We start from the raw sequence: 5,790 nt of genomic DNA, 5'->3' as shown, positions 1-5,790 counted from the left end.
ACTGTAAAATGCAAATAAGCCTTCTATGACCTTTACTAAAGTATCAATGATGACTTGGTTGTTTGGCTGTTTAAACAGCTGACATTTGGGCAATTTGAGTAGGTCAAACTCAATAAAAATGGTTTTCATTTGCAAGATCCACTTAAAACTTGAGGCTAAAAAAAATCATTTAAAATATCCTATAAATTATCATTATACATATGATACAAAAATATCCTACACTTCAGTAAATATTGTAATGTTAAATATTTTATGAGAAACAATTAAAATGTTTTGTAAATAGCCCAGTAATAAAGTTTTATAATCTTTTAAATCATACAATTTTTCCTTAAAACTTTACGGTTAAATATTCTCTTCATTAGATGTGGCTTACCAGTGGATTCTGGAGAAGAAAGTAGATGGGAGCAAGTGTCCAACACAGCAACAGCTGGAAAGAAAAAGAAAAGAATTTTGTTCTTTACCTAAAACACTTCAGTTAACTAAGTGTGAGTTTGAAAACTAAAGAGTTGAGAACTTTATCAGAGTTAATAAAAATGAGAAATATGTATGTACATTTACAATACAAAATTACTATTAAATAATTTACATATGGCATTAATTCTTTTTTTTTTTTTTATTATACTTTAAGTTCTAGGGTACATGTGCATGACTTTTATATCATGTATACTCCCCAGTGCAATCCTCCCTCCTCCCCCCTCCCCATGATAGGCCCCAGTGTGTGATGTTCCCCTTCCCGAGTCCAAGTGATCTCATTGTTCAGTTCCCACCTATGAGTGAGAACATGCGGTGTTTGGTTTTCTCTCTTGTGATAGTTTGCTAAGAATGATGGTTTCCAGCTGCATCCATGTCCCTACAAAGGATGCAAACTCATCCTTTTTGATGGCTGCATAGTATTCCATGGTGTATATGTGCCACATTTTCTTAATCCAGTCTGTCACAGATGGACATTGGGTTGATTCCAAGTCTTTGTTATTGTGAATAGTGACATATGGCATTAATTCTAATTGTGTTTAAATATCAGAGCTTTTTCATTCTTCATTCATGTAATCAACAGCCACGTGCTAAGGTACTAGAGCCAGCACAGGAATTATAAGATGAAGATGGTATGGTCCACCTCTCAACAGTCATATGCTATAACCTAAAAAAACAGAAGGCAGGCAATGTCCACATAGGGTCATAGATACCATGACAGGTATACAGCAGGGCACTACTGGAACACACAGAAGGAACATCTAGCCCACTTTTATGTCAATATCATGGGCTTTCTGGTGGAGGAGATAACATAGGTTGATACCTGAAGGACAATGAAAACCTTGCCAGATAGAGGGAAGAGGCGAAGGCAAAGAGCCTGAGGTGAGGAAGAGCCCTGTGGAGTTCCAGTTTGGTGCTAGAGCAAAGGGCAGAGTGTGGTAAGTGGCGAGAGACAAGGCTGAGTAACTTGACAAGAATCACATTGAGATGGGTATTTCTATTTCATGGTGAAAACTTTGGAACTTTTCCTGGGCACAGACGTAAGCCAATGACACAGTAAATGACAGGAGATTTAAAATGTCACCTGTCAAGTGACTGCTTATGAAGGGTTATTGCTCAGCTAAGGATTTTGAAATGAGTCTGAGGTCTGTTTGCCTTCAATCTCTATCAAAATCTTGAGAACTTGATGATGCCTTTGTTTTCTGAGAATTGTTTCAGTGTGCAGGCTGACAGTTCCATGACGATGGCAAGAGTGAAGAAATTGTAGAGCCAGTGAAAAAGAGATGCACAGATTTCTTGGGAATTTTTTAAGCTATGGAACATGACAAATTTATGGTGCATAAGTACAGTCTTCTCTGTGAAAGTTTTTATTTTCACATCTTTCATTAGATGAGTCTAACAACAACAACAAAACCTTGACATAGTATCTACTAATGCAACAATGAAAAATAATGCCATTTGCTATTTACATTTTATTTCTAAAATAAACTTAATTAATAAATTTTGGAAACATACTTCTCTTTGTTTCTCTAATTATTTGTTCTACACAGTCCAGCTCCATCTAAAATAAGTAAAAATAATAATAATGTTTAAGTTAAAAAAGAAACATTACTATGAAAATAATATGTCACTTACAATATGTGCCTTTAGTACTTTTAGTGACTAGACATAACTCGAAGTTTGCTTAAATAGAAAAATAATCACATAAATAAAATAAAATTTCTACTTGTTTTAAGTTTAGATAACAGAGGATATATCTGTGTAATGCTGTTTAGAGTAATCTGACAAAAATACAGTTAATATTGGTCTACTGAATATACATGATTTTAGAAAGGTAGTGTTTTATTAGTACAAAGGTTAAATGATGGCCAGGTGTGGTGGCTTATGCCTGTAATCCCAGCACTTGGGGAGACCAAGCAGGCAGATCACGAGATCAGGAGAGTGAGACCATCCTGGCCAACATGGGGAAACCCCAGCTTTACTAAAAATACAAAAATTAGCTGGGTGTGGTGACACGCACCTGTCCCAGGTACTTCAGAGGCTAAAGCAGGAGAATTGCTTGAAGCCAGGAGGTGGAGATTGCAGTGAGCCAAGATTGCACCACTATACTCCAGCCTGGCGACAGAGTGAGACCTTGTCTCAAAAAAAAAAAAAAAATTAAAAACTTAAATAAAGTCATCTTTTGCAATGAATGCATTATCTTGAAATTCCTAGCAAAACTCTGCCCTTTATAAAGTTTAATTCATGTTTTACTTCAATAAATTTTACCTTAAAAAGAAATTTCTATTCTCTACTCATAGCAAACTTTTGTATAGTAAATTTTTCTTTCTTTTTCTAGTTTGTAGTCTAAATTAAGATGCTACCTGTTTAGGTTTCTTCCAAAGGTATATTGAAGGATGCTAAATTTTGGAGTAAAATTGAAGCCATCACATAGGTAGTGAGCATAGGACCCTATAAGTAGTTTTTCAAACCTGGCCCACTCTGTCCCTCCCTGTTCTTATTTCCCAGTGTCTATTGTTCCCATGTTTATGACAATGCACAGCCGATGTGTAGCTCCCACATGAGTGAAAACATGAGATATCTGGTTTCTGTTTCTCCACTAGTTTGCTTAGGATAGTGGATTCCAGCTGTATCCATATTGCTGCATAGGACATGATTTTGTTCTTTTTATGGCTGCAGAGTATTCCATGGTATATATGGAATTTTCCAATCTACCTTGGAGGCACCTGGATGGACTCCATGTCTTTGCTATTGTGCACAGTGCTGCAATGAACATACATGTGCATGCATATTTTTGTTACAATGATTTATTGTCCTTTCGGTATACCCCTAGTATAGGAATGGGGTTGCTCCATCCAACGGTCATTCTTAGTTCTTATTTTCCAAATGGCTCCATAGGAGCTAAACTAATTTACATTGCCCCAAATGGTGTGTGTTCCCTTTTCTCCACAGCCTCCCTAACATCTTTTTTTTTTTTTTGTACTTTTAAACAAAAGTCGTTCTAGTGTGAAATATCATTTCACACACAGCCGGATGTTTTGTTTGGCATTTTTCTGATGATTACCAGTGGTAAGCATTTGTTAATACGTCTGTCGGCCACTTACATGTGTTATTTTGAGAAGTGTCTGTTCATGTTCTTTGCCCGTTTTTACTGGTGTTATTTATTTTTCGCTTGTTGATTTGTTTAGGTCTCTTATGCATTCTGGATAATAGGCATTTGCTGTATCCATAGTTTGTGAATATTTTCTTCCATTCTTTAGACTATCTGTTTAATACCATGATAGTTTCTCATGCTGTGCAGAAGCTTTAGCTTAATTAGATCACACTTGTCAATTTTTGTTATTCTTGCAATTGCTTTTGAGGACTTAGCCATAAATTGACAAGTATGATGTCCAGAAGAGTATTTCCTATGTTTTCTTCCAGGATTTTTATAGTCAGAGAACATACTCTTAAGTAAGAAAAGCACAAACCTTTTTTTTTTTTTTTGAGATGGAGTCTCCATCACCCAGGCTATAGTGCAGTGGTATGATCTTGGCTCACTGCAACCTCTGTCTCCTGGGTTCAAGTGATTCTCTTGCCTCAGCTTCCCGAATATCTGAGATTACACATGCCTGCCAATACGCCTTGCTAGTTTTTGTATTTTTAGTAGAGACAGGTTTCATCATGTTGGCCAGGCTGGTCTCAAACTCCTGACCTCAAGTGATCTGCCTGCCTTGGCCTCCCAAAATGTTGGGATTACAAGTGTGAGCCAAAACGCCTGGCCAAGCACAAAGCTTTTAACATAAAAATGGAAATGAACGTTTTACTGTTTTGTGTAATTTATAAAATGCAATTATTTTGAATTCTACTATATAATAAACATCCGTATGTGGGGTAAAGTGTTTGGATGCCAATAATTCAGTTGTGATTATGGGTGGGAAGAGTTGAAATAAACTTTTTAAACATTTTTTATTTTCAAGATGGAGTCTCGCTCTGTCACCCAGGCTGGAGTGCAGTGGTGTGATCTCGGCTCACTGCAACCTCCACCTCCCAGGTTCAAGCATTTCTCTGCCTCAGCCTCCCTAGTAGCTGGGATTACAGGTGCCCACCACCACACCCAGCTAATTTTTTTTTGTACTTTTAGTAGAGACGGAGTTTCACCATCTTGGCCAGACTGATCTGAACTCCTGACCTCATGACACACCTGCCTCAGCCTCCCAAAGTGCTGGGATTATAGGCATGAGCCACCGTGCCTGGCCAGTGCAAAGAAACTTTAAAAGGGACATGAGCCAGGCACGGTGGCTCATGCCTGTAATCCCAGCACTGTGGGAGGCTGAGGCAGGCAGATCACAAGGTCAGGAGTTTGAGAACAGCCTGCTCAAGATGGTGAAACCCTGTCTCTACTAGAAATACAAACATTAGCTGGGTATAATGGTGGGCACCTGTAGTCTCTGCTACGTGGGAGGCTGAGGCGGGAGAATTCCTTGAACCCGGGAGGTGGAGGTTGCAGTGAGCCAAGATGGCGCCACACACTCCAGCCTGGGTGACAGAGTGAGACACTGCCTCAAAAAAAAAAAAAAAAAAGGGGGGGTGTGAACCACAGCTAGACTACAATCAGTTAGAAAGTAAGCCAAAGCATCTCAAAGTATATCATCAGTTATCAGGCAATGACATGCTATTTCTAAAACCTAACTTAAATGCAGATTTTAAAGACATTTTAAACATGTCAGTTTAGTCACATTTATTGAATAAAGTTAGCAAATGGGTATCTCTTGAAAATGAGAGCTCCAGGGAATTAAAAAATGTAAACTTCCCATTTCCTTTCTGTGTTAACACAGCTAATTATGATCTTTACTTAACATGCATAAATGAACAGAACAACTCAGTATTTCACCAAATTAAAAACAAGAATTATATTAGAGAAGTGAAACCCAAAAGAGAAACGGTCATATAACTAACCTCAGTCAAGTAGTTCTTGCAGTTATTTGAAGTCTGTGGATTTGAAGTAGGAATTCTTATGGGCATTTGGGGAATATATTTTCTGTTGAGTCCTATACTGGGAAGATTTTCAACATAAGGTCACTCTGGGTCTCACCTTGTAGGAAGTGCTGAGAAAATACTTGACCTGCTGATTCTCCATAAGGAGCTTAGTGTTGAATTGCTATTTTCTTATTTGATCTGTAAAGACAGCAAAGACAAATGCTTAGTATTTCATTTTTCCTTAAATGATTCTTAATGACTTGCAGTTTTTAAAAACTTGCCCTGAGAGTAAACCAAAGTACCCACTAGAGAGTGTTTTCACATCGAAGATGTGTGAGAGCATACCTATTGTAAGAAATT

General features: G+C 37.6%; 1 long non-coding RNA gene across 1 annotated transcript; it reads right to left on the bottom strand.

The window, feature by feature from the left end:
* Positions 1 to 351: 351 nt before the first annotated feature.
* LOC117089738 lies at positions 352 to 5,548 on the bottom strand. Its single transcript, XR_004439732.1, has 3 exons — positions 5,410 to 5,548; positions 1,987 to 2,032; positions 352 to 427 (listed from the first exon to the last, which is right to left on the bottom strand). It is a non-coding gene; the product is annotated as an uncharacterized LOC117089738 (long non-coding RNA).
* Between the last annotated feature and the right edge of the window lie 242 nt (positions 5,549 to 5,790).

Source organism: Trachypithecus francoisi, unplaced genomic scaffold (assembly GCF_009764315.1).
Source record: "Trachypithecus francoisi isolate TF-2019V2 unplaced genomic scaffold, Tfra_2.0 Contig00884, whole genome shotgun sequence".
In the NCBI taxonomy this organism is placed as follows: Eukaryota; Metazoa; Chordata; class Mammalia; order Primates; family Cercopithecidae; genus Trachypithecus; species Trachypithecus francoisi.
This window is presented reverse-complemented; position numbering and strand designations above follow the sequence as displayed.